The sequence below is a fragment of the Gekko japonicus genome, unplaced genomic scaffold (genome assembly GCF_001447785.1).
Source record: "Gekko japonicus isolate JY-2015 unplaced genomic scaffold, Gekko_japonicus_V1.1 scaffold133, whole genome shotgun sequence".
Lineage (NCBI taxonomy): Eukaryota > Metazoa > Chordata > Lepidosauria > Squamata > Gekkonidae > Gekko > Gekko japonicus.
The window spans coordinates 17,569-29,424 of record NW_015171506.1 but is presented as its reverse complement, the minus strand read 5'-3'; positions in this window follow the sequence as shown (position 1 = coordinate 29,424).

Genomic DNA, 11,856 nt, shown 5'->3' with positions numbered 1-11,856 from the left:
AATCTTGCAGAAGGGGAGGGAGAGGGCTGGCCACCAGCAGTCGGGCTTGGGGGCAGATTGTAGCTAACAGAAAAATAATGGCAGCCCCACCAGAATTTTTTTTTGCCCCACAAGCCACAAAATACTGGCTATGGGCCTGACTCTATCTGTCTTGGTGGATCAGCACAAAAGATACCCTCCCCTCATGCCAAGACTTCTCTAGGGTTTTCAACCTTCGAAGAAGAAGAAGAGATTAGATTTATACCCCGCCCTTCTCTACCCAAAGGAGTCCCTGTGAGGTAGGTGGGGCTGAGAGAGCTCTGACAGAAACTGCCCTTTTTCAAAAACAGCTGTGCCAGAACTATGGCTTGCCCAAGGTCATCCAGCAGGTGCAAGTGAAGGAGTGGGGAATCAAACCCAGTTCTCCCAGATTAGAGTCCACACACTTAACTACTACACCAAACTGGCTCTCAAAGCTCTGCTCCCTACTAGATGTCACCTTTCTAGCTGGAGGGGTGTCTATGTGTGATGACCATTTCATTGTATCCAGCCAGGCCTGCCCAAACCTCCAAGAAAAATGCATTTTTCCACAAAGAGATTTAAAAGTGATAACCAACACTTTGAATTAGGTCCCAAAGCAGGTGGGTAGTCAGTACAAGGCAGCTCCACATACAGCGAATTAAAGTAGTCCAATCTGGGTGATATGTGGACAAATACACTCTGTTTATATCATGAAATGGAATGGGGTGTGTCTAAACTAATGGTAAACTACTACAGCTGATTTAAGAAGGATTTATTTTTCATTCAAAAAGGACATGATTTGTACTAGTGCTGGTTTCATCAGTCTCACATCTTTCCCCACTCAGTTTCACCTGAGAAAATGAAACTGTGAGTGCGGCAAAGAGGTGGATAGGCAAGAAATGCCAAAAGGTTACACATCATCTAAACTGTCACTGACTATTTAATCCATCCAGGTGATACATTAAAATCACACCAGGAAATATTATACTGTAATTGTACTGAAAGTTTTAAGAAATTGCTATAAATCCAGTATTTAGGAGGGGGAGAACCTGGCTGACTACAGGAAAAAACACAGGAATGCTGTGGTTTGGGATGATCATAGATTTTCAGAAATGAATAAGCACTGTTTTTCTGTAGGATTTTTTCCTAGAACAGGTGCTGAATGTCAAATGTTTGGCTTGCACAGCAGTCTCTTGGCTTTTCAGAAACACTGGTTCAGCCCTACAAAATCATAGCAGCCTCTCTCTGTCTCTCCTCCCCCCCCCCCGGGAACTTGAGGTCATGGGGCCTGCAGTTTCAAAGCGCAAGGAGATGGGAGTCTAACGCAGGTGCTGGCAGGGTTGCCAACCTCCAGCTGGTGGCTGGAGAGCTCTTGGAATTACTGATTTCCAGACTACAGAGATCTGTTCCCCTGGAGAAAATGAATGCTTTGGAGGGTGGACTCCAGTAGTGTGCTCTGCTGAGGTCCCTTCCCTCCCCCAAACCCCACCTTCTCTAGATTTCACCGCCCAAATCTCCAGGAATTTCCTGACTCAGATCTGGCAACCCTAGGTGCTGGTGAAGTCATGGGGCCTGCAGGTTTCAAGGCTAGGAACCAGGAGGGAGTTTTGTCTACATGTTCCATCTCGTTAGCACGAGGACCTCAAGTGGGGGAAGGTGGCTTCCTTAATCCAGCCTGTGTACAGCTACAGAGTACATAGTCTCATGACAGCAACACACCTGATTGGTTAGGACACTGTTAGCAACACATCTGATTGGTCAAGTTCACTTGGTTAGTAACCCATTTGATTGGTCAACTAGAATCATGACAATGCAAACAGTGTGCCATAAAGGAAGATTTTTTTTTCATTCTAATCTGTGCCCTCTGTCTGGATTTTATCTGCCTTTGGGTGCGTTCAGATTTTGCATTCCAAAAATAGATGCCGGTTGGAATTGGTTTACTTACGGGCGATCACACAGTGAACATCTGCCTTCCGTCCCTAACCGTTGCAAACAGCCTTTAACCGTTGTATTCTGCTACTAGGTCCCCAAGTGGTGGTATCCTGAGTGCACCGGTTCCAACCGCATTATCCTCATCTGATCATTCTCCACCGGTGTAGAGCCACTTCCATTCAGAAGCCCGAAGCTTCCGCTTTTCAGCCGCCATTTTTTTAACCTCCTTGATGTGCGCTTGGGCGAAGCTTGTTTTGTAAAACAAAACAAAAAAAGATGCTTAGTTTTAGGCTGCGGACGAGTCCGGGACATCATGGAGGCCCTTTTCGCTGTAAAAGTTTAAAGGGAAGTCTTCGCTTCAGGCCACACTTTTCGGGACGGGGTGTTCTGCGCCTACACAAAGATCTCAACTCTGTGGATGGCTGCCTATGCGCATGTGCAAAAAGTAAAAAAAAAATTAAAAACCCGCCAACGCACGCTGCTGCACGTCGGTAGTGTGAATGGGCATATTACGATGTGCTGCGCAGTCAGGAGGTAAGTGTGATCGCGTTTCTTCTGGATCAACCAGAGCAGTTTATGCCGGCTTAAATGGCCCATCTGAACACATCCTTTGGGTCACACCTCTTTGTTTCTGAACCAGGTCCGGGGGCCTTGCTGGCTGGAGCACCTGCCTAGGACTTTGGAATTTGAAACTCTGTTTGGACTCAGTCTGTTCAGGTAGCATCTGGATTAGAGGCTTGTAAAAGTGCTCTGGTCAGATATTTAGCTTTTATTATTTTATCCTTGCTATTCACTACTCTTATATTGTAGATCTCTGTACATTCCTTTAATAAACCTTATTAATTATATGTTGTACTATTCTTTGGGTTTTGTGACTTTAATCTGAATCCAGTACTTTAGCCCTGTATTGTTTTGTGGAACTCCGCTTGAAAGTGTCCTACCTTGCAGGGTTGACTTCTTGATTAACACCCTATAGGGTTAGAGGCTTTGTCTCTTAGCTGAAGGGTTAAGTTAAAGGGACTGTTGGTGGCTTATTACCCTGGGACATGAAGATTCACACACACACTGCCTTTTGATGTTTGTTTGTGCCTAACTTGTTACCTTTAAAGTTTATAGTTTAAAAAACTCAGGCATGATCAGAATCATTCCACAGGCAAGACTGCTGGAAGGGAAGGGAACAAGTGAAGGGTTGGCTTTCCTAAAACAAGAGCTCTTGCAAGCTCAAGCAATCACTATTCCAACAAGAAAGAAACATGGAAGCCAATGTGGAAAAACAGAGAACTGCCTGATGTGCTAAGGGAGAAAAAGGAAATGTTCAAGAAATGAAGGCAAGAACATACCTCTAAAGAAGAGTATCTGCGAGTCAGTTCTAAAATGCAGCCCAGGCAGGCAACATAGGAGTAAAGAGAGAAGAAAGTAGTGGGGCTGGCAAAGAATCCAGGAAAGGCTTGCAGGACAAAGGAATAAAGCCATAAGAGGCAGGGACAAAGTGTGAGAATATATTGTTTGATAGTCACTCCAGGAAAGGAGCAATAAATCTTAAATCAACAGATGAAAGCATAAAAGTTGTTTGTTTTCTCTGTGCCTCAGCTTTCTGTGGGCCAGCACGTTTAAACAGTGGGCCTGGCTTCCTCTTTCTCATCAGTGCAGGAGGCACTCTTATAGTCACACACCTTCATCCAGACAGCAGGTTCGCCACAATGCTCCTACTTGACTCTGTGCTTCACACAGCTGTGAAGGGATAAAACATGGTTGCACTTACCAGTAACTGCTGTTCATCGAGTGGTCTTCTGTGCAGGCAACACATGGGACTGCACAGGCGCAGGCCAGCCAACGGAGAGGAATTAGCAAGCTTAAGAATTTTCTACACTCTTGGAGTTGTATGCATGCGCTGAGGAAGCCGGCAGCGTGACCGACCTCTCCTTAGAATTATTATCTTAAAAGCTCAAAAAGAATGTAAATAGTCCGTCCTCAAGAATAACTAAAAGAAGAAATTGACGTAAGACCTTCTGGAGAACACAGGAATCCCTCTTAGAGATTTCAGAGGGTAAGATATCAATTATTTATTATTCTAGGAAGGAGGCAACGCCCAGCCGAAACTCACAGCTCGTATTAGACTCACTGGAAGATAGCAAAAGTAATGGCCAAAACTATAAAAGAGCTTTCTGAGCAGTTGTCTGCATTCCAGAATGTTATGATAACGTCTCAGGAACAGATAAAAGCTGAAATTAAGTCAGTAAAAGAGGCCGTTACAGAGCTAGCAACTGAACTTAAAGAAACAAAGCAGATGGCAAGCACTGCTAAGGAGCTGGCTACAAAAAGTAAACAGAAGATAGAACAGCTAACTACCCAGCTTACTGAGTTATCGGATCGAAACAGAAGAGCAAACCTCATCTTTGCAGGGATTTCGGAAGAGATAAACAATAAGCTTCTAGAAGGAACACTTAGACAATGGATAGAAGAAAATGGGGTTAAGATGCAACCCCAAGACATTGAAAGAGCCCATAGATTGCAAAGGAGAAGGGAAGGAGGGGCCCCATGAGATGTTATAATCAAATTTACAAGAGAAAAGTATATAAGACCTTGAAAAAGAAGGACTTGACCTTCAGAGGGGAAAAAGTCTGGATGAGAGAGGATTTTTCAAAAGAAACTATTAGAAAGAAAAACCAAATGATACCTTATGGGCAAAAACTATATGATAACAAAGTGAAATTCTCATGGGGATTTGTTGTTGTTCAGTCGCAGTCGAGTCCGACTCTTCGCGACCCCATGGACCAGATCACGCCAGGCCTTCCGGTCTTCCGCCGTCCTCTGAAGTTTGCTCAACTTCATGTGCAAATGGGGGCGGTGCTCCAGCCTAGGAGGTCCCTGCAATGGTGAGGGTGAAACTTGGTGTCGTTTGGATGGCGCAGAGCCTTTTCCCTGCAGAGCAGTGATCGGAGAGTGGGAGGAACTCGGAGACATGCAAGGCAAGCGCTTGGTCTTTTTAGCCTTTTTTCTCGGAGGCTCCGAGAGTGCCCTGAAATCACCATCAGGCAGAGGCTTGAGCAGGGGCGTGGAGTTGTCTGCAGGAGGCTTCTCAGGGAGGGAAGGCTCATCTTCCGGTACTCCTAATAGCCCTTGCAAGGCTCTTTCCCACAGGGCTGCTTTAAGTTGGGCTGCCCTCCCCTCCCTTGTCTTAGTGGTTAAGCGATGACAGGCTTGGCAAGTTGAGGTATTATGCCCCTCACCCAGGCAGAGGAGACAGGATGAATGATCGTCCGCTTGTGCCATCTTCGCTCCACACTGGGAGCACTTTTTAAAAAGCACGATAATAAGTAACATTTCGTGGATTTCACCTCAGAAGTTAATCGTGACAGGATGTCCAAGAAGAAGCAATCTGCTAACCAGTCCTCTCAAACCGGTGGCAATAAGAGAACTGAGGGACAAGTGCTGGCCCCTCCCACATCACGTGATTGCTAGGTGGGAAAACACTGGGAGGAGGGGAGGGAGCCAACACTCAAGAGAGTCTAGAAAATTGTTAAGAAGCTTGCTAATTCCTCTCCGTTGGCTGGCCTGCGCCTGCGCAGTCCCATGTGGGACTGCACAGAAGCCACGACGATGAAGAGTGGCTCTTGAACACTGAATTTTGTGACCTGCATCAGGAGTTCATTCTGCCTGAACAATACATCATGGTCCAGCTAATGGCACTCTTTGCCTATTCCCTATTTCTGATACTCAACGTGTAGTTATCACAATAGATCACACCCCCTCCCCATCTACATTTCCCTGGAGGGAATTCTTTATTTTTATATAAAATGGGCCTGCTGTTAGGCCAGGAGATTTGAAGAGATGACTTTTTGATACCTTCCAATTACACGAGCCTGTTGCTTTTCAGTCATCTAAAATCAGATCAGGCAATTGCCATCTGAGAAACATATACCTTAACCAATAGGAGAATGAATTAATCTGTTCTTCTCCATCTCCGAAACAGCTTTCAAATAATTTAATACAAAATCAACTCATTTGTTGCTGCATAGGGGGGAGAAATCCTCGCTCAGCACGCTCCTCCCCCGACCAGCCTGCACGAACGATCGCCCACCGATCTCCGATCCTCACCGACCTCCTTGGTCTGACCCGTCTCCGGTCCACCTCCCCGACTCCGAGTAGACTGCCTCCGGCTCCTAGCACTTCGAGGGTCTCCCGTCTCTGTCTACGACCTCCTCCTTGGCTCCGGCGCTCCTAGGAATCAGGAGAGATCACAATGTATAAGCAGGCAGTTCTGTCCCTTATCTGCTAAACTTTTCCACAGCTAGCCCAAGGTTAGTAATAGCTCTTTTCCTTTAACAGTTATCGTGTTTGGGACTATAGAAATGGCCGCCTTAAAGTGCTACCTCGCCTTCCCTTTTCCCCTTAGTCACTGAGCTCCGCCATTAATGCCCCAACTTTCAATCCTCTCTTAATTATACAAAGGTTTCTGTTTTACTATTATTTAGTTTTAAAGAGATACTTAGCTTCGGCTGCTGTCCTCGTGTCTGTTTATTTCTAGTTGATGACTCTGTTGGTTCGTCTTGGCTCTGTAGGTGCGTCTCTCCACCCGGCTTGCGTCGGGCGTCCTACTCAGTCTCAGCTCTAAAGCACCTCCGCTTTCTCAGAAAGATTTGCCAGACCAGTCTGATTACGAAGAAAGCTTTTTGCTAGTGATTCTCCTCCAGAGAGTCACTTTTTGAACGTTGTGTAGTCCAATTTTAGACTGTTAGGATAGCGTTCAGTGATCAGCAGCTGCTGCTCACGTCTGCTCTCGTCGCTGCCCGGAACCGGAACCTGTTCTTCTCCATCTCCTAAACAGCTTTCAAATAATTTAATACAAAATCAACTCATTTGTTGCTGCATAGGGGGGAGAAAGTTAATTGTCAAAATTATTAGCAGTAGTAATTCATCCATGTTTCTGCCCTGTCAGTTTTTTTAAGGAGTTTAAGAATTGAAAGGATCTCCTGATTGATACAGCATTTCTTTGAATCTCAAAACCTTAACAATACCAGCACTTTCTCCCATTTCAACGATGAAAACAAGGACATGCTTGTAACATCCGTATCTTCATGGCAATGGTCATTGCCTCTGTGTGTGTGCACAGTCATACCCACAATAGGTTACAATACTCAAGGCTGCTCTCTGCCACTTGCTATATGTTAAACTGCCCATAACTGTTTTTAAAAACACTTGGCAAATTTCTAGGAGCATGTGCCAGATGCAGAGTTTGGATGTGACAAACCCCAAGTTCAAATTCTTGTTTATTTAGGTTTGTAGGCTAGTCAGTTTCTTAAGTGGATACCCTCATTCAGAGCTCATGCTCACACCATATCTAATTATTATCCCCAAGTTGATTAAAGAAATGAGGCACAATCCATCTGCACAAAAGGGATCACTTTTGGTCTTGATGTTGTTTTTCTGTGGCTTTTGAATAGTGCAGAAACAAAAAGAATGTAATAACTTGGGAGGCATTTTGAAACAGCATTTGTGCGCTGATGGTAGATTGAAACGGCATAGACAAACTTTTCTAGAAATCTAAAAACAACACCCTTAAATGGGCAAACTGTGCTTGAGATGCAAATGTGATAGCTACTCAGAAAACAAAACAAAAATACTGGTCAGAACATAAGGATGGATTTTTGTAAGCCCATACAAGGTTTAGACTCCTTAATGCATGGAGAATCACTCCATAAAACTCTAAAGTTAAAGAGTTCGGGGGTAGTCTAAAAGTGGTTTTCCTCCTTCCAGTTTGGTGTAGTGGTTAAGTGTGCAGACTCTAATCTGGGAGAACCGGGTTTGATTCCCCACTCCTCCACTTGTACCTGCTGATGTGACCTTGGGTCAGTCACAAGCTCTGGCACAGCTGTCCTTGAAAAAGATCAGTTTGTGTCAGAGTTCTCTCAGCCCCACCCACCTCACAGGGTGTTTGTTGTGGGGAGGGGAAGGGAAAGGAGTTTGTAAGTCGCTCTGAGACTCCAAGTTAAGGGCGGGGTATAAATCCAATCTCTTCTTCTTCTTCTTCTTCCTCCATGGTCGGGGACAGAGGGTGACACTGGGAGAGAGGATGTCAGCCAGGTACCCCTTAATATGTGGGGTTCTTCAGGGGGCAGTCCTCTCCTCAGTGTTATTTAACATCTATAGGCACCCCTTTGCCCAGTTGGTATGGCGTTTTGGGCTGGGGTGCCATCAGTATGCTGATGACACCCAGCTATATCTGTTACTAGATGGCCGCCTGGATGCTGCCCCGCATAATCTGGCTGAGGGCTTGGAGGCTGTGGTGGGATGATTAAAACAGAGCAGGCTGAGGCAGAATACAATGAAGATGGAGGTTCTGTGGCCATGGGGAGGCATGTCAGGGCTGGGGCACAGACTTCCCACCCTTGACAGGGCACCACTAACACCGGCGCAATCTGTTGAGAGTTTGGGTGTGGGCCTAGATGCCTCCTTAACGATTGCCAGACTTGCATTTTTCCATCTACACCAAGTGCAGCAATTAGCTCCTTTCCTGTCATGCCCTGACCTAGCCACAGTAATCCATGTGACGGTCACCTCCAGACTAGACTATTGTAACTTCCTCTATGCTGGCCTTCCCTTGAGACTGACCCGGAAACTCCAGCTGATCCAGAATGCAGTGGGGCAAGTCCTGATGGGAATGTAACGAATGGCACATATACAACCTGTGCTGTGCCAACTACACTGGCTTCCAGTGGAGTACCTACTCAGGTTCAAGGTGATGGTACTGACCGGAGTGGTCTGGGACAAGCGTATCTTCGGGATCGTCTCCCCTGGTATATCCCTGGGAGAGCATTATGCTCTGCTGAGAGCAATCTGCTGGTGATCCCTGGCCGCAAAGACATCTGGCTGTCCTTGACCAGAGCCAGGGCTTTCTCGGCCCTGGCTCCAACCTGGTGGAACTCTCTTCCAACTTCCATCAGGGCCCTGCAGGACTTAATGCAATTCTGAAGGTCCTGTAAGGTAGAGATGTTCCGCCAGGCTTTTGGTTGAGGACAGCAACGGTTTCCATAATAGCTGGTACCCGCCTCTTTTTTTACACCTTGCCTGCTTTGGCCTCCTCCTTAACCTGCCCATGAAATAGAAGAACAGTCCAGAGCAGGTTTTAGCTTAAATTATGGATGCCATTTGAAGATTGTGAAATTTAGGATTAATTGATTTGTGGATTTTTACACTGTATTTTTGTATGTTTTAATCTATCCTAAATCGCCCAGAGCCCTGTGTACTCAGGGATGGAGTGATTCGTTCATTCATTCTTTCATTCAATAAACAAACAAATAAATAAAGGAGCAGTGGATTTGTACTTATGTGTCATGAATGGCTAGGGTTGCCAGCTCTGGGTCGAAAAATACCTAGAGATTTGGGGGTGGAGCCTGAGAAGGGTGGGGTTTGGGGAGGGGAGGAACTTCAATCTATATATCTAATAGCCAAGACGCCCCCTCTGTGCGGATATCTAAATCCGCACATCAGGGGCACTTGGGGGACAAAGAGATTTTCTTGCACACTTGGGGCAATCCCCAGGAGTGCAGAAAAATCTGAAAAGTAAAAAAAAACTATACGGGGGATACTTAAATTCCCCCAGAAGTAAAAGAGCATTCCCTGTGCATGCACAGAGAATGCTCTGACTGTTGGGGGGGAGGCTCGGCAGGCCCAGCAGCTGGGAGGGCTGCTACCGTCATACGAATACCAACAACTACTAGCACTTTATTATGATTTTATAATCTGTTTTAATTGCAACTTATGTTTTTAATGTAGCTATCTGGTTTTATGTAAGCCGCCCATAACGTGACCCATTATTGTCAGAGAAGCAAAAATGCTTTCTTCCATCTTCATTTAGCCTGAAGGATGACTCCCTATTGTCATGACCTCTCCTGGGCCAGATGTAGGTAGATCATGGATTTACTTCATCATGGAACTACCCCTTTCCAAAGGGTTCATTGGAACTCCACCTGCAAAAGTCACAGCTGCAGTTTCTGATTGACTGGAAACGGTATGGGCCAGAAGAACACTCCTGGGCACCTGCAGCCATTGTCCACGCTGAAGAAGAAGAGGAAGAGGAGGAGGAGATGATTGAATTTGTACCCCACTCTTCACTACTCCAAGGAGTCTCAGAGCACCATACAATCCCCTTCCCTTCCCCTCCCCTCCTCACAACAGACACCCTGTGAGGTAGGTGGGGCTGAGAGAGCTCTCTCCAGAACTGTCTTTGAGAGAACAGCTCTGAAAGAACTTATGACTGACCCAAGGTCACACCAGCAACTGCGTGTGGAGGAGTGGGGAATCAAGCCTGGTTTTTCCAGATTAGAGTCAATGCTCTTAAGCACTACACCAAACTGGCTCTCATTTATTCCTTCTCTTGTCCTACCAATTCAAGCCTACTTCAGACACTCTGGGTGAGGGAAGCCATGGGGGAGGGGATGGTGCCTTGAACCGTCCAAAAGCAGACTTGAGAACATCCTCCTTAGAGGATGAACAGAAGAGCTAGGGGCTGCATGGGGCGGGAGTTCAGAGGGTCAGGTAACACCCAATGTTGCTGGACTGAGCCCAGAACCCCTGGATACCATAGCCTCAGCTGAGGAGTCTCCTCCTGAAGCCTCAGCTCAAAAGAAACCTGCTGGCTCACTAGGCCCTGAGGCAGCCACTCCTCTTTCCCATAGGGCTAAACCCCAGACCACCAGCCCTCTGGGTTCTCCCCCTTGCCTGCAGGAGTGGTGCAAACAATGGGCCCATGAAGAGGAAGCAGAATAGCAGAGAAGTGTCAGAGTTGTTCTCCATGCTCCTATTACTGAGCCTGATTATTGCTTTGTTGGAAGTAGATCCTTAGGCTATCCTAAGCAAGTCTGCTTGGAAATAAACCCCATGTTATTCAATTAATTCTAAAGAAAGAGTACTTAGGATTGAGCCACAGTGACTTATACGGTTAAAACAAAAACATGACAATGTAATAATGCAATAAAATGTGTCCCCCATCATACAGTTATAACCCTATGACAACAAACAGTAACATAGGTAAGTCCATAGGTCACACAGGAGAGATAAAAACCCTCTAAATAAGCCACTGGTGGCAGCATGGATATATTATCATTATGCAGCACCAACCTGATGCTTATGGATGGTGTCATCTAGTGGTTTTATACTGTATTGCAGTATTTCACAGAATTATTTTAGCTCAAAGTTCAGTCCCTTTCCCTTCATGAGAAGAAAGCTTTGGCTCTTAAAATCTTATATCCCGCAAATCTTGTTGGTCTCCAAGGTGCTACTGGACTCAAAATTAGCTATTCTACTGCAGATCAATATGGCTGCCCTCTGAAACTATCCTGGGACACTGAGGCAGTTAGGCTTCTGGTGAAAAAGAAGTTGGAGGCAGGAGCTGAGCACTTGGATAGGTTCATATGGGAGAAGCCAGTTCTTAAGGTATGCTGGCCCCAAACCATATAGGGCTAACAGACTGGAACGCCAGTGTTGCCAGAATGCTTTTTTCAATCTTAGGATTCATGAGGCAATTTTCCTCCCTCCCTCTTTTGGATTTATTCTTAATGTTAAGAGGAACCATTAATGCAAATATGTCTTACCTTTAGACTAGGAATAAGGTCCGTTGTGGAAATAAATACGAGCTCTAGAAAAAGGCTCTGGGAGAGTGCCAACGCCTTGGGCACTCAGCGTCAATGTGCTGTGGTGACCTCAGCAGGGTATAATGACACAGAGCCCACCATTTTCTCCAGAGGAACTGATACCTGCTACTTGAAGAGCAGTTGTAATTTTCAGTGATCTTCAGCCCTCACCTGGATATTGGCAACAATTGTTACTCAGGAGGAAATGGCTGGTTTGGAGGGTGGAGTCTGTGGCATTGTACCTGTCTGAGGTTCCACCCCTCCTCAAACCTCACCCTCTCCAGGTTTCACC